Here is a 26,333-nt window from a genome sequence, read left to right on the forward strand (position 1 = left end):
GAGCATTTGACTCCAGCTGAGGGATCCTGGGCTCTTTTCTGATGCCGCCTCCCTTCCCTTCGCTGTTTTCTGGATGTAAGCCTTCCCTGAATGTTCAAGGATCATGAATATGAGAGGAAAATGTCAAGATTTGGAGCTTTTACCATGCTCATGTTTGCAAATATCCTAGAACAATGGTTCTTAAAGTGTAATTCCTGGACAAGCATCATTGGTTCCCATGTAGCTTGCAGAAATCGAAACTCTATGCCTCATCCAGGTCTACTAAATGAAAAACTCTGTGGTTGGAATCCAACACTCTGATGAAAAGGGGACTTTACATACTTTCATCCCTGGGGTGTATGGGATGTACCAGCTCATGAGCATCTGGATCAAGGGTTCAAACGAAGTCATTCAGACTGTCATCTCTCTGCTCTTCTTGTCCCCCTGGTCTCATTCTCACCAGGCAGCCTTTCTTCAGCACTTTTGCTTCAACAAATGAAAGTGATGCTGATGCATGCTAAATTTCACAACCTCTATCCTAGAACCAACAAGTATTATATTTTATACTTTGCAGTTGGAGATGTGCTATGACTCAGAATGGAAATTTTTGTGCCATCTATGTAATCTCACATATGCACTCAACATAAACCTGTGAATACTCATCTGAAATCCATGTAGTGTCATGATAACATGGTAGTTACAGCTGTTTCATTTGTGACAAGTCTGTCTCTGTATCTGAATGAAGAAATTAATAAAATAAAATCCCAAGGTTGTTGTAAAAATAACAAGATATTGCATATATAGAAATATCTCCAAATAGTCAGTGCCTATAAAAATGTGAGTTGTTATGAGGTGTCAAGATTTTTTTCTTAGATTTTCACTGGTACTGAAGCCCTAAAACAGTGGTTCTCTACATTGGCTGCATATTAGAATCACATGGAGCATTAAAAACTATTGATGATTTGTTTCTCCCCACAGAAATTCTGAGTTAATTCGTCTTTGGTTGTAGCCAGTGCATTTATTGTCCATGGTCAGTGCTCAATAGCTATTTAATATTATTATCATTATTGATATTATTACATTCAGAACAAGCATCAAAACCTTGGCAGTTGTCTCTCAAGTGGCACAGTACTGAAATTACAGACATGTTCTCTAGAAAGCATGTATCATCATTTCTGGCATACGATACCTATAGACATCTCTGTCTCCGAGATGCATTTCTTAAGCTAATAAAGTTGAATCTTACTATTTTACTTGCATCATATCATTGCTAACCTTTGGTTAATGCTTTATAGCTTACACATTTTTTCCAACAGTCAATCTCACTAACTCCTCCTGAAATTCTTGAGTATGGGTAGAAAAGTATTTAGAATAGGACTTTTATTCCCATTTTCATATTGAGAAAACTGAAGTGTTGGCCATTAACTGATCTGCCTGAGGTCTATTATGTATTGGCAACTTGGAACTGAAAGTTACCTCTGTTCTCTCTTGTTACTGAATTTCTTCTTTTGCCTCCAGTTTTTAGGTGTATGATTTGCACACCTCTGTCTCTAAGGCTTTGTTGAACATGTTTTGTATCAGATGTCTTAATCTGAACATAGCATATGATGAAAGAGGGGTGCTATTATATATGTTTTCATTCTCTAGGAATTTGATGTTTAAAAGTTAAATAAATTAGTCAAGGTCATATAGCTTGTATGAGAAAAGAAATTGACCTAGAACCCAGGAATCAGACCGGCAGTCTTTTTGGTCACCACTAAACTATGCTGGTTTGCTAAAGAGTGAACACCATTGCACAGGAAAATTCTAGACTGCATTTGTGATGACTAATTTTGTATGTCTATTTGGCTAGGTTATGGTGTAGAATTTTTTGTCAACCATGATCTCGTTTTTGAGTGGGGATTTCATAGTTGGCATTAGCATCAGCCGAACTTAAGGAGATTACTCTCAGTAATGTGGGTGTCCTCATTAAGTCAGTTTAAGATGCTAAGTCTGAAAACTGGGGAAATCTCAGGGATCAGAAGGAATTCTGCCTCAAGACTATGCCCTCCACTCCCTCCTGAGTTTCCACCCTAAGGAATTCAGGCTGAACCCATTGACATCACTCTTACCAGAATTTCTAGCCTCCAGTCTGCCCCACAGAATTTGAACTTGCCAGCCTTTACAATTGCATTAATGCAAGCCTTATAATAAATCTCTCTCTGTACATGCACATCCTTTTGGTTCTGTTTCCCTGGAGAATCCTGAGTGATACAGCATTAATCAATATTTTTACTCATACAATCCTCTAAAATAATGCACATATTTTTATTAGTTACTAAAATTGTTACCTCTGGTTTTACCAGGCCATCAGACTTTCAGGATTACTGCTGCTGAGAACACATTACACAGAGAAAAAGCACCTAGAGATAAGGGAATCATATGGTTGTAAATAGCCTGTTTTATCAACAGAAGTTCATGGAGGAGAGATTTTTCTCATCCTGTTGTTCTAAATCTGCAATGAATGACCTGTGGTGAGGAAAAATAGAGCACAGTCTATAGGCAATCTTAGGGAATGCCTTGGTTACAACAATCAGGAAATAAATATCAGAAAATAGGAGAACCATACATGTATCTAGTCCTGTTATTTCCTCAGAGATGCCAGCACAGCCATGAAAAACCATCCACCAAGATTGAAAGCCTTGTAGTCTGTTTATCTATATAGGAGCAGAACCTCTTTTGGGGTCACTCCAGGGACTGGGTCCTCACTGAACGAGCAATTAGGAGCCTTTGCTTATACCTCTGCTTTGAGTCATGCTTTGCCTCCCAAGGGTGTTAATTTCCTTTTATTGAGGGACTTATTTTGCAACTTGGGAAGCTCAGGGCTTAATGTCAGTTTTGGGATATTTTACCTCCAACGGTTTGCTTCTGCTTCTCTTTCTCCTTCTCATCCCACAACCACCTCAGTCATCATTGTAAACCTCATCATCAGTTTCCACCGTCATGGCTGCTTGTCATCAATATTTATATGTCATTAGAGGGGATGCAAGGAAAGTTCAGTGGTAGAATTCTTGCCTGCCATACGAGAGACCTGGGTTCGATTCGTGGCCCATGCACTTTCCCAAACAAGCAAAAAACAAACAAAAATTCAACAAATGATGCTGCAATAACAGTATACTTAATTGGAAAAAGAATGAAAGTGACCCCACCATCGAGTATACAAAAAATATATATATATATGCCATTAGGCACAACCACCCAGCTTCAAAATATTTAAAATAAGTTAAAGTAGTTTACCCAAACAAACTGTATAGTTTAAGTAAAGGAACGTTAAATTTGTAAGGAATGCTAAATTTGTTTCCCTGCTGTTGCACCTGTGGACTGACCTGGTAGAGTGGCAGGAGGGTAAGGGAAATGAGATGGTAGACTCTACGAATTCTTTCTTGATGCATTCTCATTCATGAGTGGAATATGTTTATAAGAAAATTTCCTATTCAAGAATATGCTCAGTAATGTATTATCCATGAATATATTGTTAATGAAGATTTTAAAGTTAACATTTTAGTTTGAGATAACTGTATAATTGTAGATTTATGTGCATATTTTGAGAAATAATCCAGAAAGTTTCCTTTACCTTTTACAGTTTCTTCCAGCGATCACCTTTTGCAGAATTATAGTATAATATGACTTCCCTGTCATTGAAATTGATACATTCCACTGATTTTATTCAATTCCCCTCCGTTTTTTTTTTAAAAAAACATTTTTTTTCATATACCATACAATACATCCAAAGTGTACAATCAGTGGCTCTCAGGATAATCACAGAGCTGTGCATTCATCACCACAAATCAATCTGAGAACATTTTCATTTTCCAAAAAGAAAATCCCCATTCCCCAAATACCCCCTGCTATTGACACTTAACATTGGCATGGTACCTTTGTACCTTTATTATAATATGAAAGAATATTACATGTTACTGTTAACTATAGTCCATAGTTTGCACGTAGTTCTTTTTTCCACATATATCACCCTACTATTAACACCTTGTACTAGTGATGTATATTCGTTCTAGTTATTGGTCCCCCTGTTTTACTTAAACGTATTTTCAATATGTATTTATTTAGTTCTTATGCAATTTTATCACATGCGTAGGTTCATTTATCCACCACCACCACTTTTTAAGGTAAAAAGTTATATCATCACAAGGATCCCTTGTATTGTAGAGATTTTTTTGTTTGTTTGTTTTTTGCATGAACCGGCTCTGGGAATCGAACCCAGGTCTCCAGACTGGCAGGCAAGAACTCTGCCACTGAGTCTATTGCTTTCTTAAAACACTTTTCCTGCATTTTCTAGTTTTCAAAATGATGAGTTTTTTCTGTTTCTTCCAAAGGTGACCAGTTATTTTTTCTTTAATATCATATGAGGTTCCCCCAATTTTGACATATTTTATGTTTCAATCCAATGCAGTTGTTATATATTTTAAAAATTTTTTATTAATTAAAAAAATCACAACAAAGACACACAAACATTCTTAATATATGCTCACTTGGTTCTACATATATAATCAGTAATTCACAATATCATCAAATAGTTACATATTCATCATCATCATAATTTCTTAGAACATTTGCATCAAATCAGAAAAAGAAATAAAAAGACAACAGAATAATGAAATGAAAACAGAAAAAAAAATTTACATACCATACCCCTTACTCTTCACTTTCATTTATCACTAGCACTTCAAACTAAATTCATTTTAACATTTGTTTCCCCATTATTTATTTTTATTCCATATGTTCTACTTGTCAGTTGACAAGGTAGATAAAAGGAGCATCAGACACAAGGTTTTCACAATCACACAGTCACATTGTGAAAGCTGTATCATTATACAGTCATCATCAAGAAACATGGCTACTGGAACGCAGCTCTACATTTTCAGGCAATTCCCTCCAGCCTCTCCATTACATCTTGAATAACAAGATGATATCTACTTGATGCATAAGAATAACCTCCAGGATAACCTCTCGACTCTGGAATCTCTCAGCCATTGACACTTTGTCTCATTTCCCTCTTCCCCCTTTTGGTCGAGAAGGTGTTCTCAATCCCTTGATGCTGGTTCTCAGCTCATTCTAGAGTTTTTCTCAATCCCTTGATGCTGAATCTCAGTTCATTCTGGGGTTTCTGTCCCATGTTGCCAGGAAGGTCCACACCCCTGCGAGTCATGTCCAGGGTAGACAGGGGGAGGGTGGTGAGTTTACTTGTTGTGTTGACTGGAGAGAGAGGCCACATCTGAGCAACAAAAGAGGTTCACTTGGGGGTGACTCTTAAGCCTAATTTTAAGTAGGCTGACCTAACCTTTGTGGGGTTAAGTTTCATATGAACAAACCTCAAGACAGGGGGCTCAACCTATAGCTTTGGTTGTCCACACTGCTTGTGAGAATATCAATAATTCAACTTGGGAAGTTTGAATTTTCCCCCATTCTCACCATTCCCTGAAGAGGACTTTGCAAATACTTTTCCACTCAGTAATCAAATCATTCTGGGATTCATTGGGGCATCACCCTGGACAAACCAACAAAATCTCATGTCCTACCCAAGGTTCCATGTACTTATGGTATTCAACCAACTATCTACATAAGTTGTCATAGAAGATGCACTAGTCAAAATATAAATTTTGTACCAAATAAACATTTTTTGCTTTAGTCTCACACATAAGTTGAAATTTTAAAATATTGTTTACCATCTATTTTCAGCACCCTGCACTAATGACATTCCTTTGTTCTTCCTCATGCAAAAACATTTTTTAGATCTGTACTTTTAGTCCCTATCGTTATACACTCTAGGCATTCTTAGATTATACCATCTCAATCTTTATCATCCATATTTCTTTGTGATTTCATTTATGCCTCCAGCCCTCCTCCCTCTAACATTCTCACATTCAGCTTCATTCAGTGTTTTAACATAATTGTATTACAGTTAGGTAGAATTGTGCTGTCCATTTCTGAGGTTTTATATTCAGTCCTGTTGCACAATCTGTATCCCTTCAGCTCCAATTACCCAATATCTTACCCTATTTCTATCTCCTGATGGTCTCTGTTACCAACAAAATATTCCAAGTTTATTCACTAATGTCAGTTCATATCAGTGAGACCATACAGTATTTGTCCTTTTGTTTTTGGCTAAAAACACTCAGCACAATATCTGTAAGGTCCATCCATGTTGTTACATACTTCATAACTTTATTCTGTCTTACAGCTGCATAATATTCCATCGTATGTATATACCACAGTTTGTTTAGCCACCCATCTGTTGATGGACATTTTGGCTGTTTCCATCTCTTGGTAATTGTAAATAATGGTGCTATAAACATTGGTGTGTAAATTTCCGTTTTTCTCCTTGCCCTCACGTTCTTTGAGTAGAGACAGCATATAGATAGGTCCTGTTTTTTAATCCATTCTGCCAGTCCATGTCTTTTGATTGGGAAGTTTAATCCATTAACATTTAGTGTTATTACTGCATGAGTAGTACTTTCTTCCACTGTTTTGTCTTCTGGATTTTATATGTCATATCGAATTTTCCTTCTTTTTACCTTTACTGATAGTTTTCCTTTCTACATTCTTCTCCACACCTCTCTCTTTTTGTCTTTTCATACCTGTCTCTAGAGCTCCCTTTAGTATTTCTTGCAGCGCTAATCTCTTGGTCACAAATTCTCCCAGTGATTTTTTTGTCTGAAAATGTTTTAATTTCTCCCTCATTTTTGAAGGACAATTTTGCTGGATAGAATAATTTAAATATATCATTCCACTGTCTTCTTGCCTCCATGGTTTCTGCTGAGAAATCTGCACATAGTCTTATTGGGCTTCCCTTGTATGTGATGGATTGCTTTTCTCTTGCTGCTTTCAAGATTCTCTCTTTCTCTTTGACCTCTGACATTCTGATTAGTAAATCTCTTAGAGTAAGTCTATTTGGATCTATTCTCTTTGGTATATGCTGCACTTTTTGGATCTGTTATTTTAAGTCTTTCGTAAAAGTTGGGCAATTTTCAGTGATAATTTCCTCCATTAGTTTTTCTCCTCCTTTTCCCTTCTCTTCTCCTTCTGGGACACCCACAACATGTATATTCGTGCATTTCATATTGTCTTTCAATTCCCTGAGTCCCTGCTCATATTTTTCCATTTTTCCTTATATTTTCTTTTTCTTACTGAATTTCAGATGTTCCGTCCTCCAGTTCACAAATCCTATGTTCTGTCTCTTGAAATCTATCATTGTAGGTTTCCATTGTTTTTTTCTTCTCTTCTACTGTGCCTTTCATTCCCATAAGTTCTGTGATTTGTTTTGTCAGACTTTTGATTTCTTCTTTTTAGTTCATTCCTTACCTTCTTTATATCCTCCCTCAATTCATTGATTTGGTTTTTGATGAGGTTTTCCATGTCTTTTCATATATTCTGAATTAATTGTTTCAGCTCCTGTATCTAGTTGTTATATTTTTGAAGCTCAAATTTTCCTATCTTCAGTCTATGGAATTTTCTTTTAGTTTGTCTCTGCATCTTTATGACATGGCCTGAGAAGTCTAATCCCTTCCTTACCATCTGACCTGACAAGATATTCTGAGTTCATCTTGTACATCTCATTCTTAAGCTTTGAAATCCACAGTTTTCCTAAGAAACTTGTTTTCTCCCAGTGGGAAAATAGTATTTCAAGACCTCAGATTGGATGCCAGAGAGGGTCATTGCTTCTAGGTTAGTCATTATTCCTAAGCCTTTTAAAACTGTACTAGGAAATTTAGCACTATCTTTTTTTGTACTTAAATTCTATTATCTTACTGCTTAATGGAACCCTTTTTTCTTTTCCTAAATTCCTCTAATTTTACAAGAATATATTTTGATGTCTTTATTTTGGGGCAATTTCTTGTATACAAGTAGTTTCTTTTCAATATGTCAACTCAAATCTTTCTCTTTCTTTAACACCAGCAAAACCTTCTTGAACTACAATTTTCTTTGTTCCATCCATTTGCTTTAGTTTTTTCCTTCAGTGATACTACTCTATGTGAATTAGATTTTTGCTCAGTATCTATAGTTGTTACTTTCTTGTAAATCTACTTCCTTCATTTCTTTTTCATTTTTGTTTTTAGACTCCTTCTCATCTTGTTGTTTTCTAAGGCATCATGTGTTTTATTTGCCCTTCTATTTCTTCTAATTCAGTCTTAATCTCTGGAATTAAAGATCTTTTTTTCTGTTTGTTTAAAAAATTTCCTGACTCCTCTTGCCTACTGTATGAGTTTTTGTGATTGTTGTTCTTTCATATGAAGTATGTTGTTTTTCATATTTTGTATTATTTTTTAATGTGTTTAATTCCTTTTGAAATAATGCTACAGCATTCATTTTTTTGTGATATAATATGATTGGCTCTCTACTTTTTATAGCTAAGTTAGTCTCTTTTTAATTGAAATTTATGTGGGAATTCTTTTTGATCCTTTTCTATTTTTCATTTTTATATCAAATTGTTTTTTTTCTAATTTCAGATCCATAAAATACCCATTTCTCTCTCTCTCTTTTCTTTTCCTGTATTGTCCCTTCATATTTTTAACAGTGTGTGCTTGGAGGAAAAGGAGATAACATATCACCTATTTTTGTTATTGTTGTTATCCTCAGGGTTGCTGATGTAAGACATGCCTTCCAAAGGCCTTCTCAGAGATTTAGTGAATAAAAGGACACATCCCATTTGCTTACCACTCAGGATTATGTTAGAGACTGGAGAAAGACTCTACAAATGCTGAATCAAATAAACAGAAAAAACTCAGGTAGGAGAGTTCGGTCCCAGATGCTGGTTGTTTCCCTTTTCCCTTCCCTCACTTGGTCCTATACAGCTTGCAAGTCATACAAAGGCAGCACAGCCCTGCTCCTTCCCACCATGGACTGGGATTTTAGACTCATAGCAGTCAGTTAGAACTCCATGCATGTCCAGGCAGAAGGTCCTAATTCTACAGAGATCCAAAGTGGAACAACCTGCTGAGGAGTGTTAAATACAAAGGGCCCCCCAGGGACAAAACACTAAATAAATAAAAAAGAGACACCATCATAGAAAGGCTGGCAAGAACTGCTGTGCCTTCACTCAATCCAGTTTCAGTTGACTGGACATGTAAAATAAAATGTACTTTCTGAAGTGTCCTGCCTTTCTGGATTGATCCCATATGGCTCCCAAAATGACTTCCCTAATAGGGAAGAAACTGGAAGCAGAAAAGCCTCACAAAAGAATAGGGAGGGGAGTTTAAACCGAACTGCTGTAACACAGGATGGGTACCAGAATTGAAAAGTGTAAGGAATACAAGGCATTGTATGAGGGAGAGAATTTAAACAAATCACAAGATCTGGGGAAAAAAATCTGTGCAAAAACAAATAGAACAGATCAAGATTCCTGGAGAAGGAACAGAGGAAAGGAAGCTCTGTTCTGACCGTGCAACAATTGCACAAAAGGTGCAATATTAAACTTGCATGCTATAAGAGTCAGATGAAGAAGAACTGAGGAAATTTGATCGGCTAAACACAGGCTATTATAAAGCTCTAGAATAAGTTAGACCAAACATCAAAGAAGAGCCTTAACACAAAAGCCAATCCATGATAAAACCTTAGACCAAAGAAGGAGAAATGGACCGTCAGAGTTAACACATCAGCTCATCATAATCAGATGTCTAGACATCATCAAAAAATGATAAGCCATCCTGTGCTGGTTTGAAATTATGTGCCCCAGAAAAGCCACATTTTCTTTCTCAACCCAATCTCATGGGGGCAGACTGATTGGTTAGTGTAGAGGATTTGATTGAATTACTTCCATGGAGATGTGATACACCTAGTTGTGGGTGTGACCTTTCATTATCTGGAGATGTGACTCCACCCATTTAAGATAGGTCTTGAGTAGTTTACTGGAATCCTTTAAAAGGGGAGATATTTTGGAGAAAACAGTTACTTCAGAACCAAAAGAGACACAGATATTTGGAGATGCTTGGAGTCCTGACAGGGAGAGCAGATGCCTAGAAATAGAAGACATCTCCCTGTGCCTTCCTATGTGATGGACATTGGCCTTTGTTGAGTCAAGGTATCTTTTTCTGGATGCATTAGTTTGGATATTTTTATGGCTTTAGAACTGTAAACTTGTAACTTAATACATTCCCTTTACAAAGGCCATTCCATTTCTTGTATATTGCATTCCAACAGCTTTAACAAACAAAGCACATCCTAAGAAATGGGAAAATATGGCTCAGTCAAGGGAACAAATTAAAACTTCAGAGGAGACTCAGAAGTTGGAACAACTAATCAAAGATGTTCAAACAAATCTCTTAAGTTAATTCAAGGAGATGAAGAAAAATATGCACAAAAAGATAAAGAATATTAAGAATATATTGAACATAAAGAAGAGTTTGAAAGGATAAAAAGCAACAATGTATTATGGGGATTGTTCTATTTAAAATTGCTATGTACCCCAGAAAAGTCTTGTTCTTCCAATTCTGATTCAATATTGTAAGGTGGGGCCTTGTGATTAGGTTGTTTCCATGAAGATGTGACACATTCAATTGTGGGTGTGATCTTTTGGTTAGATGAACATATGACACTTCTCATTCAAGGTGTGCCTTTTAGTTTACTGGAGTCCTCAAAGGAGCTGAAATAGGGAAACACTTAGGAGAAAGCTTGGAAATACAGAAGCCCCAGGAGATGCCAGGAGCAGAGAGAGCTGACAGAAGGTAGTTAGGAACCAGAGCCCAGCAGACATCACCATGTGCCTTTCCACGAGATGCGAAGCTAAAAGATGAAACCCAGAATTTTTACCTAGGGTTGCTAAGTTCAGACTCACAGATGCCTAAAGAGAAAGCCACTGTATTTAGAGGCTAAAGGCAATGGAACTAGGAACAAGGACCAGCAGATGTCAGCCACATGCCTTCCCATGTGTATTAGTCAGGGTTCTCTAGCAAAATAGAACCAACAGGAGATATCTGTAAATATGAGATTTATAAAGGCATGTCATGCAACCATGGGAATGGCAGAGTCCAAAATCCATAAGGTAGACTGTGAAGTTGGCAGCTTTGATGAAGGGTGAATGAACTCCTTCAGTGAGGCTCACTGACTGAAGAAGCAGTGAAAAGGTCTCTCTTCTCCCTTAAAAAGTCTTCAACTGATTGGATTATATCCTTGGTGAAAGATGACCCTTAGTTGATCACAGATTTAATCATTCCCAGATTCAATCAATTGTCTGATGTTTAATACACTGGCCTTCTGATTTATCAACCAGTCATGGAATATCCTTGACAGAATGGTCAGGCCAGTGCATCAGCTGGCCAAGTTGACACTAGAACCTATCCATTGGACTCCACCCCTTGTCAATTTGGCAGCTATACACATCACCTTGAAACATCCTTAACTTCCAAAGAGAACAAAATAACAGACATATGTTTCACCTAACAGGAGGCCTGGGAAAGAGGCCTGGAGAGAAGGCCAGCAGAGATCACCCTGTGCCTTCCCACATAAGAAAGAACCTCAGTTGAAAGTTAGCTGCCTTTTCTCTGAAGAACTAATGAAATAAATCCCCCTTTATTAAAAACCAATCCATCTCTGGCATGTTGCATTCTGGCAGCTAGCAAACTAGAACACTTGTATCCACAGGATAGGTCATCTTATCCACTTGATTATTAAAACCTTCCTGTGCTGAAGTCACCCTCCGGTGAACACTCACCTAGGACACAAGTATCTCCATACTCTTTTCCCACTCGGAAAAGTCTATCCACATACCTCTTCCCCAGACCTCTTTGTTACCAACTTTCCAATCATGCTCCTTCCAAACCCTAACCATCCAGCCAAACCATTAACAACAGCCCATGAGTCAGGATATAAATTCATCCTTGGCCAGTTCTCCGTGTAAGCAAAATGAAAAACCAGGTGCACTTCTTGAAGTTCCACCCACTGTGAGGATTCCCCTCACCAGTGTCCTTTAAAGGCATCCCAGAATGGGGTTGTAGTGCTGCAGCTGCCCACTTCTGGGTGGCCCCCGGATATCGTACATAACCATCTGTAAACCAGGCCCGATTTTTCTCTTCCTCAGTTAGTTGACTAGAAAGAACTCGCCAAGAGCCACAGCTCTGGTCTGGGAAAGACAAGGTAATGTGGCAGGAGTGGGGACTATGGACATTTGGACCACTTTCTCATGTAATGTACTACTGCCTTCAGGACTTGCTTGAGCCCTATTCCTTATACACCATTTCCATTTTCTGATGGAGTGCTGCTACTCAACTTTATGGCTTGGTGGGCCAGCCAACACTCAGCTCATGATAGATAACTCAGTTCTCATGGTAACTTGGTGGCCCATGGTTAAGTTTTCAGTCTCTATTAAGCCTCAAATAGCAGGCTAAAAGCTTTTCCTCAAAAAAAAAAAAAAGGTAGTTATTTGCAGTGGATGGTAAGGTTTTGCTCCAAAATCCTAAGGTTCTACACTGTGGTTCTCCTATATGGGCCTGCCAGATGCTCCAGACAGCATCCCTATTTGCCACTGACACTTCCAGCTCTATTGGATCTGCTGGATCATATGGCCTAAATGGCAGAACAGCTTGCATAGCAGCCTGGACATGTCACAGAGCCTTCTCTTTCTCCAGTCCCCATTCAAATCTAACAGCTTTTTTGGTCACTCAGTAAATGGGCTGGAGTGGCAACCTAAATGAGGAATATGCTGTCTTCAAAATCCAAAGAAACCAATGAGTCATTGTACCTCATTTTTGTTCATAGGAGGGTCCAGATGCACCAGCTTACCCTTCGCCTTAGAAGGGATATCTTGACATATCCCATACCACTGGACACCTAGAAATTTCATTGAGGTAGAAGGCACCTGTATTATGATTGGATTTATCTCCCATCCTCTGACATACAAATGCCTTACCAATAAGTTTATAATAATTGCTACTTCTTGCTTACTAGGTCCAGTCAACATGATATGATTGATATAATGGGCCTGTATGATGTCTTGTGGGTGAGAGAAATGATCAATGTCCCTGCAGACAAGGTTGTCATATAGAGTTGGAAAATTGATAGACCCCTATGGCAAGACAGTGAAAGTATACTGCTGGCCTTGCCAGCTGAATGCAAACTGTTTCTGGTGGTCCTTACTCGCAGCTATTGAAAAGAAGCATTTGCCACATCAATGGCTGTATTCCAGGTACCAGGCGATGTGTTGGTTTGCTCAAGCAATGCTATCACATCTGGAACAGCAGCTGCAATTGGAGTCACCACCTGGTTATATTTATGATAAGCCACTTTCATCCTCCAAGACCCATCTGTTTTTTGCACAGGCCAAATAGGAGACTTGAATGGGGATGTGATGGGATTTGCCATGCCTGCATCTTTCATGTCCTTACGAGCAGCACTAATTACTGCAGCCCCTCCATGAATCCAGTATTGCTTCTGATTCACTATTTTCCTAGGTAGGGGCAGTTCTAATGGCTTCCATTTGGCCTTTCTGAGCGTAATTGTCCTCATTCCATGAGTTAGAGAACCAATGTGGGGATTCTGCCAGTTGCTGCGTATGTTGATTCCAATTATGCCTTCTACAACTGGGAAAATGACCATAGAATGGGTCCAGGGACTCCCTGGACCTACTCTGAGACAGACCTGAGATAAAACTCCATCAATCGCTTGACCTCCATGAGTCCCTACTCTGACTGGTGGACCAGAGTGATATTTTGGGTCTCCTGGAATTAGTGTCATCTCTGAACCAGTGTCTAATAATCCAAAATATCTGATCATTTCCTTTTTCCCAATGCGTGGCCAATCTGGTAAAAGGCCATAGTTCTCCGTGGGGAAGGCTGGGAGGAAGTTTAACAGTGTAAATTTGGGGCAGGGTAAAAGAGACCTTCCCCAAGGGTATCTGGCCCTTCCCTCATTCAAGGGACTCTATGTCTATACATTGTTTCTAGTCTGGGAATTGATTAAGGGGCCATGATGCCGTTTTCACAATTCAAGTTAGACTTCTGTTCATATGACCTAGAATTCTTCTGCTTATACAGCTCAAAGAAGAATTCAGTAGACTGCCCATCTATTTTACTTCTGGGTACCCCACAATCTACTAGCCAACACCACAAGTCTCTGCAAGTCAGATTATTTTGTCTGCTGCTTTGAGTCTACTGTCCATTATGGTGGCCGCACCCACCTTGTCTATGGTGATTAACTGTCACCACATGGCTTCTACCAGCTCAGGATCTGATCCTCTCCATTGTGTTTAAGGATTCCAGCTCAATGACAGCAGTTACCACTGTAATATGTGACCTACAGAGAAGGGTGACTACAGAACCATTCAGGGATGATAGAGCTCGTCTCATGAATTAATTTCTTAAGGCTCTGATGAAAGATGTGTCCTCTGGACATTCCTGGGGTATGTGAGCTGTTCCTCCCTGATAAATCCACTCTGACATTCCAGTCTCTCTGTGCCTCTGGATTCCCTCATCTACAATATACGAGGGCAGTTCTGGCATTTCGACCTCATGTATTGTTGGCCACCTTTTGATCCATATTTCAGTGAACCATCCAAACAAACTGGTAATGCCCTTTCTAACCCCTCAGGCTTGAATATTGACTGCAGGATCTCTGCTTAGTGGGCCCATATCAATAAATTCAGCTTGATCCAAGTTCGTGTTCCTTCCACAATTATCCCACACACTTACTATACATTCCCACACATATTCCCCTGATTTATGTCTATATAGATTATAAAACTCATGTGATTCATTTGGAGTATATTGTACCTCCACGTGGGTCACACTTTTGGGGCCTGTTGGGACTTTAGTCTAGTTATAGGTCTTGAAGAAATGAGGTGTGGTGGGCATGGGTTATGAGAGGAAATAGATGTGTCTTTCAAGCCTATTATCTCAGGGCTTCTGTTGCAGTTTTATCTGGTGAAACAAAATTAGTTGCTCCAGATAGAGGAGTGAAGGCTGTTTCCCCAGAGGAGGTGGTTGCAGAGTTAACAGGCACTAAAAGGTTACTCTTATTATATGGAAGTTGGGTGGCAGATTTCTCTGGGAAGACTAGAGGCCAGGAAGCTGTTTCCACGGGGCAATCCATTACAGGTGTATCTAGCAAAGGTTCAGCATATTCCCGGGATTCCATCTCCCAGAATTGCCATTATTATAAATACATATATCCCCATCCCAAGTTTCAGGATCCTATTCTTTTGCAATCAAAACCCTTAATTTAACAGAAGACATCCTACAAGGTTGAGATTTTAGTTTATGTTGTATGTCTGCCACTTTCACAATGAGGCTCTGTATCTGGTTTTCAGAGATTTGAAGTCTGTGACCACAGAGAAATAAGATTTTCTCAGGGAAAACATGGAAACTTTTACATTGTTCAAATGGTACTTAAGTTGCAAACTTGTAGCCTTCAACTTATCCCTTTCCCTTATCACTGCATCCAGTGTATCTAACAACAACCAGCCAACATCATTATACCTCTTAATTCCACAGAACTCTTTCAAGGTGTCAAAAACACTCTCATCCGGACCCTTGATTCATATAAGCATACAGTTAGCAGAATCTAATGTGATATTTTGAGTATCTCCCTTGCCAACTCACCCCATAGACTGATAGTGTATCTTGATTATTGGAAAGACAGCCATTAATTCCTCTGAGTCTACTAAGAGTAGAAAACCAATTGCAAAAATCCATTGTGTTTTTTTGCATGGGCAGGCACTGGGAATCAAACCTAAAAACCCACTTTTAAGATTCTGTTTCTTGAGAACCACTCTCAGTACCAAGCTGTATTAGTTAGGGTTCTTTACAGAAACAGAACCCACAGGAAACATCTGTAAATATGAAATTTGTGAAGGTGTCTCATGCAACCATGAAAATGGAAGAGTCCAAAATCTGTAGGCAGGTTGTGAAGCTGGCAGCTCCAATGAAGGTTCTGGGTGAACTCCACAGGAGAGACTCGGTAACTGAAGAAGCTGTGAAAAAGTCTCTCTTCTTCCTTAAAATGTCTTCCACTGATTGGGTTATCTCATTGGTGGGAGACATACCTTATTTGATTGCAGATGTAATCAACCCCAGATGCAATCAACTGTCTGATGATTTAATACACCAGCCTTCTGGTTTGTCAACCAACCATGAAATATCCTTGCAGCAGTGGTGAGGCCAGTGCTTGCTTGACCAGACCACTGGGCATCATCAAACGGCCAAGTTGACACCAGAACCTAAGCATCACACCATGCGACAGGTATTGGCCTTTCTTCAGTGTTGAGATTTTTTTTTATGAACATTTTTAAGGCCTTAGAGCTGTAGGCTTGTAATTTATTAAATCCCCTTTATCAAAGCTGATCCATTTTTGGTATATTGCATTCAGGCAGCTTTAACAAACTACCACAGGTATGAAAGGCACAATAGTAGAGATTAACTATACACTAGAGGCATATGACAGCAGATTTGAATGGGCAGAAGAAAGAATCTGCAAACTAGAAGACAGGATAATCGAAATCATAGAGTCAAAAGAACAAACAGAGAAAAGAATGGAACAAATTGAGTAGTGTCTCAGGGATTTGAGTGAAAGCACAAAGTGTACAAATATATGCATTATGGTGTCCCAGAAAGAGAAGAGAAGGGAAAAGGGGTATAAAGAATATTTGAGGACATAATGGTCCCAAACTTCCTAATTGCTATGACTAACATAAATATATATGTTCAAGAAGCTCAATGTACTACAAGCAGAATAAATCCTAATAGATCTACTCTGAGACACATAATAATCGGAGCAGCAAGAGAAACAAAATTCCTCACATACGAGGGATCCTGAATAAGACAAAGTTCCGACTTCTTATCAGAAACCATGGAGATGAGAGGCAGTGGTATGATGTATTTGAGGTACTGAAAGAGAAAACCTTCCTGCTCTAAATTCTTTATCTGAAAAAGAATCTTTCAAAATATTTAAATATTTATCAGTTTAAAATATTCACAGATGCACAGAGACTGAGACATTTTACCAATAAGAGACCTGCCCTCCAAGAATTATTAAAGGGTGTTCTGCAGGTTGAAAGTAACAGACAAGACAAAGTGGGTAGCAGTAGTGTGAAGAAACGAAGATCATCAAGAAGCCTAATGAAAAGCATAAGTGCAAAACCCAGTAGTCTTGTATCCTCAATATACAGCTCTACTCTCTAATTCATATACGTAGAGTACACTTAAACAAGAAAAGGGGTCAAGGATCTTTTATGTTTTTATATAGATATTCAGTTGTTCCAGAAATACTGATTAAAACAGTTTTTCCCCCATTGAATTACTTTGCCACCTTTGCAAAGAATCAAGTGAATTTAAATGCTTGGATCTATTTCTGGATAGTCTAATCTGCTCCACTAATCTATTTATATATCTTTATTACAGAATGATACTGTTTTAATTACTGTAACTTTATATAACGCTTGAAGGCAGATAGTGTAAGTTCTCCAATTATTTCTTCCAGTTATTTTGGCTATTCTAGATCGTTAGTAATTCATTATAAATCTAGAATCACCTTGTCAAATTCTGTCAAGAAATCTCCTATTTTTATTGGAATTTAATTGAATCCATACATTCATTAAGGTCGACTGAACAAATTAACAATACTTATTTTTCTGATCCAATCTATGAAATACGTATCTTTCCATTTATTTAGATTTCGTAAAATTGTTCAGCTTTATTTTTAATTTTTAGCATAGAGGTCATATATAAATTTTTAAAAACTCATTCCTAGGTATTTCATGATTTTCTTTTTTATTGCTGGTGTAAATGTTCTTTTTAAAATTAAATTTAAAATTTTTATAAATTTTTCCCTGATACATGGAAATAATACATTTTATCTAATAAGCTTGTATTTCATGACCTTGTAAAATCTACTTTTGAATTATGGTTTTTATATTTCTTTGTATTTTCTATGTATACTTATATCATGTTTCAATACAGATGTTTTAATACTTTCCATTCCAAATTTTTGGTCTCTTTATGCAAACATAGCGAGAAGGACAAACATATTTAGGATCATGTCAATGAAGATTCAGGTTGAGGGCACTGAGAAGCACTGAACAGTTATAAGGGGTTGTTCTAGTCTGCTAGCTGCTGGAATGCAATATACCAGAAACAGAGCAGCTTTTTTTTTATAGTCTTTTTTTATTAATTAAAAAAAATTAACTAACACAACATTTAGAAATCATTCCATTCTACATATGCAATCAGTAATTCTTAATATCATCACATAGATGAATGATCATCATTTCTGAATACATTTGCATCAATTTAGGAAAAGAACTAGCAAAACAACAGAAAAAGATATAGCATGATAATATAGAGAAAAAATAAAAATAATAAAAACAGAAAATAAAAAAATAAAGAAACAAAGGAAAAAAACAAAAACACAAACAAACAAAAAATACTATAGCTGAGATGCAGCTTCATTCAGTGTTTTAACATAATTACATTACAATTAGATAGTATTGTGCTGTCCATTTTTGAGTTTTTGTATCTAGTTCTGTTGCACAGTCTGTAACCCTTCAGCTCCAATTACCCATTGTCTTACCCTGTTTCTAACTCCTGATAGTCTCTGTTACCAATGACATATTCCAAGTTTATTCTCTAATGTCGGTTCACATCAGTGGGACCATACAGTATTTGTCCTTTAGTTTTTGGCTAGTCTCACACAGCATAATGTTCTCTAGGTCCATCCATGTTATTACATGCTTCATAAGTTTATTCTGTCTTAAAGCTGCATAATATTCCATCGTATGTATATACCACAGTTTCTTTAGCCACTCATCTGTTGATGGACATTTTGGCTGTTTCCATCTCTTTGCAATTGTAAATAATGCTGCTATAAACATTGGTGTGCAAATGTCCATTTGTGTCTTTGTCCTTAAGTCCTTTGAGTAGATAACTAGCAATGGTATTGCTGGGTCGTATGGCAACTCTATATTCCGCTTTTTGAGGAACCGCCAAACTGCCTTCCACAGTGGTTGCAACATTTGACATTCCCACCAACAGTGGATAAGTGTGCCTCTTTCTCCGCATCCTCTCCAGCACTTGTCATTTTCTGTTTTGTTGATAATGGCCATTCTGGTGGGTGTGAGATGATATCTCATTGTGCTTTTGATTTGCATTTCTCTAATGGCCACGGACATTGAGCATCTCTTCATGTGTCTTTTGGCCATTTGTATTTCCTCTTCTGTTAGGTGTCTGTTCAAGTCTTTTTCCCATTTTGTAACTGGGTTGGCTGTCTTTTTGTTGTTGAGTTGAACAATCTCTTTATAAATTCTGGATACTAGACCTTTATCCAATATGTCATTTCCAAATATTGTCTCCCATTGTGTAGGCTGTCTTTCTACTTTCTTGATGAAGTTCTTTGATGCACAAAAGTGTTTAATTTTGAGGACCTCCCATTTCTTTCTTTCTTTCTTCAGTGCTCTTGCTTTAGATTTAAGGTCCATAAAACCGCCTCCAATTGTAAGAGTCATAAGATATCTCCCTACATTTTCCTCTAACTGTTTTATGGTCTTAGACCTAATGTTTAGATCTTTGATCCATTTTGAGTTAACTTTTGTATAGGGTGTGAGATACGGGTCCTCTTTCATTCTTTTGCATATGGATATCCAGTTCTCTAGGCACCATTTATTGAAGAGACTGTTCTGTCCCAGGTGACTTGGCTTGACTGCCTTATCAAAGATCAAATGTCCATAGATGAGAGGGTCTATATCTGAGCACTCTATTCAATTCCATTGGTCGATATATCTATCTTTATGCCAATACTATGCTGTTTTGACCACTGTGGCTTCATAATATGCATTAAAGTCCAGCAGCATGAGACCTCCAGCTTCGTTTTTTTCCCTCAAGATACTTTTAGCAATTCGGGGCACCCTGCCCTTCCAGATAAATTTGCTTATTGGTTTTTCTATTTCCGAAAAAGAAGTTGTTGGGATTTTGATTGGTATTGCATTGAATCTGTAAATCAATTTAGGTAGGATTGACATCTTAACTATATTTAGTCTTCCAATCCATGAACACGGTATGCCCTTCCATCTATTTAGGTCTTCTGTGATTTCTTTTAACAGTTTTTTGTAGTTTTCTTTGTATAGGTTTTTTGTCTCTTTAGTTAAATTTATTCCTAGGTATTTTATTCTTTTAGTTGCAATTGTAAATGGAATTCGTTTCTTGATTTCCCCCTCAGCTTGTTCATTGCTCATGTACAGAAATGCTACAGATTTTTGAATGTTGGTCTTGTAACCTGCTACTTTGCTGTACACATTTATTAGCTCTAGTAATTTTGTTGTGGATTTTTCTGGGTTTTCGACATATAGTATCATATCGTCTGCAAACAGTGATAGTTTTACTTCTTCCTTTCCAATTTTGATGCCTTGTATTTCTTTTTCTTGTCTAATTGCTCTGGCTAGAACCTCCAACGCGATGTTGAATAATAGTGGTGATAATGGACATCCTTGTCTTGTTCCTGATCTTAGGGGGAAAGTTCTCAATTTTTCCCCATTGAGGATGATATTAGCTGTGGGTTTTTCATATTCCCTCTATCATTTTAAGGAAGTTCCCTTGTATTCCTATCTTTTGAAGTGTTTTCAACAGGAAAGGATGTTGAATCTTGTCAAATGCCTTCTCTGCATCAATTGAGATGATCATGTGATTTTTCTGCTTTGATTTGTTGATATGGTGTATTACATTAATTGATTTTCTTATGTTGAACCATCCTTGCATACCTGGGATGAATCCAACTTGGTCATGATGTATAATTCTTTTAATGTGTTGCTGGATTCGATTTGCTAGAATTTTATTGAGGAGTCTTGCATCTATATTCATTAGAGAGATTGGTCTGTAGTTTTCTTTTTTTGTAATATCTTTGCCTGGTTTTGGTATGAGGGTGATGTTGGCTTCATAGAATGAATTAGGTAGCTTTCACTCCACTTTGATTTTTTTGAAGAGTTTGAGGAGAGTTGGTACTAATTCTTTCTGGAATGTTTGGTAGAATTCACATGTGAAGCCATCTGGTCCTGGACTTTTCTTTTTGGGAAGCTTTTGAATGACTGATTCAATTTCCTTACTTGTGATTGGTTTGTTGAGGTCATCAATTTCTTCTTGAGTCAAAGTTGGTTGTTCATGCCTTTCCAGGAACCCATCCATTTCATCTAAATTTTTGTATTTATTAGTGTAAAGTTGTTCATAGTATCCTGTTATTACCTCCTTTATTTCTGTGAGGTTAGTGGTTATGTCTCCTCTTCCGTTTCTGATCTTATTTATTTGCGTCCTCTCTCTTCTTCTTTTTGTCAATCTTGCTAAGGGCCCATCAATCTTGTTGATTTTCTCATAGAACCAACTTCTGTTTTTATTGATTTTCTCTATTGTTTTCATGTTTTCAATTTCATTTATTTCTGCTCTAATCTTTGTTATTTCTTTCCTTTTGCTTGCTTTGGGGTTAGTTTGCTTTTCTTTCTCCAGTTCTTCCAAGTGGACAGTTAGTTCCCGAATTTTTGCCTTTTATTCTTTTCTGATATAGGCATTCAGGGCAATAAATTTCCCTCTTAACACTGCCTTTGCTGCCTCCCATAGGTTTTGATATGTTGTGTTTTCGTTTTCATTTGCCTCGATATATTTACTAATTTCTCTTGCAATTTCTTCCTTGACCCACTGGTTGTTTAAGAGTGTGTTGTTGAGCCTCCACGTATTTGCAAATTTTCTGGCACTCCGCCTATTATTGATTTCCAACTTCATTCCTTTATGATCTGAGAAAGTGTGGTGTATGATTTCAATCTTTTTAAATTTGTTAAGACTTGTGACCCAGCATATGGTCTATCTTTGAGAATGATCCATGAGCACTTGAGAAAAAGTTGTATCCTGCTCTTGTTGGGTGTAATGTCCTATAAATGTCTGTTAAGTCTAGCTCATTTATTGCAATATTCAAATTCTCTATTTCTTTACTGATCCTCTGTCTAGATGTTCTGTCCATTGATGAGAGTGGCGAATTGAAGTCTCCAACTATTATGGTATATGTGTCTATTTCCCTTTTCAGTGATTGCAGTGTATTCCTCACGTATTTTGTGGCATTCTAATTCAGTGCATAAATATTTATGATTGTTATATCTTCTTGTTTAATTATTTCTTATTAGTAGAGAGTATCCTTCTTTGTCTGTTTTAACTGTTTTATATTTGAAGTCTAATTTGTTGGATATTAGTATAGCTACTCTTGCTTTTTTCTGGTTGTTATTTGCATGAAATATCTTTTCCCAACCTTTCACTTTCAACCTATGTTTATCTTTGGGTTTAAGATGTGTTTCCTGTAGACAGCATATAGAAGGATCCTGTTTTTAATCCATTCTGCCAGTCTATGTCTTTTGATTGGGGAATTCAGTCCATTTACATTTAGTGTTATTACTCTTTGGATTATATTTTCCTCTACCATTTTGCCTTTTGCATTATATATATCATATCTGATTTTCCTTCTTTCTACACTCTTCTCCATACCTCTCTCTTCTGTCTTTTCGTATCTGACTCTAGTGCTCCCTTTAGTATTTCTTGCAGAGCTGGTCTCTTGGTCACAAATTCTCTCAGTGACTTTTTGTCTGAAAATGTTTTGATTTCTCCCTCATTTCTGAAGGACAATTCTGCTGGATATAGAAGTCTTTGTTGGCAGTTTTTCTCTTTTAGTAATTTAAATATATCATCCCACTGTCTTCTAGCTTCCATGGTTTCTGCTAAGAAATCTACATATAGTCTTATTGGGTTTCCCTTGTATGTGATGGATTGTTTTTCTCTTGCTGCTTTCAAGATCCTCTCTTTCTCTTTGACCTCTGACATTCTAACTAGTAAGTGTCTTGGAGAATGCCTATTTGGGTCTATTCTCTTTGGAGTGTGCTGCACTTCTTGGATATGTAATTTTAGTTCTTTCATAAGAGTTGGGAAATTTCCAGTGATAATTTCTTCCATTAGTTTTTCTCCTCCTTTTCCCTTCTCTTCTCCTTCTGGGACACCCACAACACGTATGTTTGTGCACTTCATATTATCATTCAGTTCCCTGATCCCCTGCTCAAATTTTTCCATTCTTTTCCCTATAGTTTCTGTTTCTTTTTGAAATTCAAATGTTCCATCCTTCAGTTCACTAATTCTAGCCTCTGTCTTTTTAAGTCTACCATTGTAGGTTTCCATTGTTTTTTTCCATCTTTTCTACTTTGTCCTTCAATCCCATAAGTTCTGTGATTTGTTTTCTCAGACTTTCCATTTCTTCTATTTGTTCAGCCCATGCCTTCTTCATGTCCTCCCTCAATTTATTGATTTGGTTTTTGAAGAGGTGTTCCATTTCTGTTCGTATATTCAGAATTAGTTGTCTCAGCTCCTGTATCTCATTTGATCTATTGGTTTGTTCCTTTGACTGGGCCATATCTTCAATTTTCCTGGTGTGATCCATTATTTTTTGCTGGTGTCTGGGCATTTAATCAGATTTCCCTGGGTGTGGGACCCAGCAGGTTGAAAGGCTTTCCTGTGAAGTCTCTGGGCTCTGTTTTTCTTATCCTGCCCAGTATGTGGTGCTCGTCTGTCTGCGGGTCCCACCAGTAAAAGATGCTGTGGATTCTTTAACTTTGGAAGACTCTCGCTATGGGGGAGGTTTGCCAACTGACGCGGCTTGGGGGAGTGCCGATCCAAATCTCCCAGCCAGCCTGGGAAGGAGGGAGGGAGGGGCTCCGGCCGCCAGGCGCCATGGCCTGGGGCAGCGCACACCTCTTGGGGACCTCACCGCAGCGGATTCTCTTAGCCGGTTCAGCCGTTCCAGAATGGGGTACGCTGTGTTTCTGTTCTCTGTCCTGGCTCCAGGAGCTGTTCTGTACTGTTTCTATTTCTTTGGTAGCTGTTCTGGAGGAGGAACTAAGACCTGCATGTCTTACTAAACCGCCATCTTCTCCGGAAGTCCAGAGCAGCTTTTAAAAGGGGGAATTTATTAAGCTGCAAGTTTACAGTTCTAGGCTGTGAAAACGTTCTAATTAAAACAGATCTATTGAAATGTCCAAGTTAAGGCATCAGCAAGAGATTACCTTCACTCAAGAAGGCTGATGAAGTTCAGGGTTTCTCTCTCAACTAGAAAAGCACAAGGCAAACATGACGATGTCTGCTAGCTTTCTCTCCTAGCTTCTTGTCTCATGAGTCTGTTTCTCTCCAGGCTTCTTGTTTCACGAAGGTTGTTTCATGAAGCTTCTTGTTCCAAATGCCCAGGGGTGTTTTCCTTCTTCGTCTCCAAAGGCGTCTGGCTACATGGGCTCTTGTGGCTCTCTCTCACGGCTCTTAAGCTTTTTCCAAAATATTTCCTCTTTTAAAGGATTCCAGTAAAATAATCAAGACCCACTTGGATGGGTGGAGTCACATCTCCCTCTAAGCACAGATTAATACCCACAATTGGGTGTGCCATATTTCCGTGGAGATAATCTAATCAAATTTCCAACCTATAGTACTGAAGGGATTTAAAAGAAATGGCTGCTCCCACAAGATGTATCAGGATTAAAACATGGTTTTTCTGCACAATGGGAGACAATATTTGGAAATGACATATCAGATAAAAGTCTAGTATCCAGAATTTATAAAGAGATTGTTCAACTCAACAACAACAAAAAGACAGCCAACCCAATTACAAAATGGGAAAAAGACTTGGACAGACACCTCTCAAAAGAGGAAATACAAATGGCCAAAAGGCACATGAAGAGATGCTCAATGTCCCTGGCCATTAGAGAAATGCAAATCAAAACCACAATGAGATATCATCTTACACCCACCAGAATGGTCATTATCAACAAAACAAAAAATGACAAGTGCTGGAGAGGATGCAGAGAAAGAGGCACACTTATCCACTGCTGGTGGGAATGCCAAATGGTGCAACCACTGTTGAAGGCAGTTTGGCGGTTCCTCAAAAAGCTGAATATAGAATTGCCATACGACCCAGCAATACCATTGCTAGGTATCTACTCAAAGGACTCAAGGGCAAAGACACAAACGGACATTTGCACACCAATGTTTATAGCAGCATTATTTACAATTGCAAAGAGATGGAAACAGCCAAAATGTCCATCAACAGACAAGTGGCTAAACAAACTGTGGTATATACATATGATGGAATATTACGCAGCTTTAAGACAGAATAAACTTATGAAGCATGTAATAACATGGATGGACCTAGAGAACATTATGCTGAGTGAGACTAGCCAAAAGCTAAAGGACAAATACTGTATGGTCCCACTGATGTGAACCGACATTAGAGAATAAACTTGGAATATGTCATTGGTAACAGAGACCATCAGGAGTTAGAAATCGGGTAAGATAATGGGTAATTGGAGCTGAAGGGATACAGACTGTGCAACAAGACTAGATACAAAAACTCAAAAATGGACAGCACAATAGTACCTAATTGTAATGTAATTATGTTAAAACACTGAATGAAGCTGCATCTGAGCTATAGTTTTTTGTTTGTTTGTTTTGTTTTTTTATATATATTTTTTGTATTTTTTATTTTTATTTTTTCTCTATATTATCATTTTATTTCTTTCTATGTTGTCTTGCTATTTCTTTTTCTGGATTGATGCAAATGTACTAAGAAATGATGATCATACATCTATGTGATGATATTAAGAATTACTGATTGCATATGTAGAATGGAATGATTTCTAAAAAACATGGTTTTTCTGGAGTTCACAAAAGATTCAAACTGGCCCAGAACTGTTCAGAGAGATATGAATAGAAGGCAGAGGCAGTCAAGAGGAATTTTTGATTGTAACCTTGCCGTTGTGAATTATATATATTAAGCACTGCACTCTTAATACCTTCATGTATTGCATTGGTTGGCAGCTCACATTCATTGTTGAATAGAAATTGGGACAGTGGACATTCTTGACTTGTCATTAACCTTAAGATGTAATCATTCAGTATTTCACTACTGAGTATAAGGTTAACTGTAGGTTTTTCATAGACATCTGTTATCAGATACAGAATGTCTGGTTATATTCCTAGTTTGCTAAAACTATTTATCATGAATAGTTATTTGTTTTTATCAAATACTCTTTCTACTGCTTTTGAGATGATTATATGGTTTTACCCTTTTGGTCTATTAATGTAGTGAATAATGTTGGTTGATTTTCAAATGTTAATTTTTTATTTTTGCATGGGGAGTCACTGTGAATCTCAAATGTTAATCTTAATTTCGTGCCTTTTCCTCCCATCTCGTGGATCTTTTTGAGTGTTTTTCAGTACTTCATGTTATCTCTTCTACTGGAATATTAGCTATACTTTCATATATTTTTTTTTTTTTTTTTTTTTTTTTTTTTTTTTTTTTAAAGGAAAGACAGAGAGAAGGAAGGA

At 37.6% G+C, this 26,333-nt stretch overlaps 1 pseudogene across 1 annotated transcript in view; it reads left to right on the forward strand.

The window, feature by feature from the left end:
• The window catches only part of LOC143644077 (olfactory receptor 8B12-like), a 40,000-nt pseudogene that overhangs the window by 8,622 nt on the left and 5,045 nt on the right, over positions 1 to 26,333 (forward strand). The window contains exon 2 of the transcript XR_013156498.1: positions 8,611 to 8,759. The product of XR_013156498.1 is annotated as an olfactory receptor 8B12-like (transcript). The remainder of the gene's footprint in view (positions 1 to 8,610; positions 8,760 to 26,333) is intronic.

The sequence above is a fragment of the Tamandua tetradactyla genome, chromosome 8 (genome assembly GCF_023851605.1).
Source record: "Tamandua tetradactyla isolate mTamTet1 chromosome 8, mTamTet1.pri, whole genome shotgun sequence".
Taxonomy (NCBI): domain Eukaryota; kingdom Metazoa; phylum Chordata; class Mammalia; order Pilosa; family Myrmecophagidae; genus Tamandua; species Tamandua tetradactyla.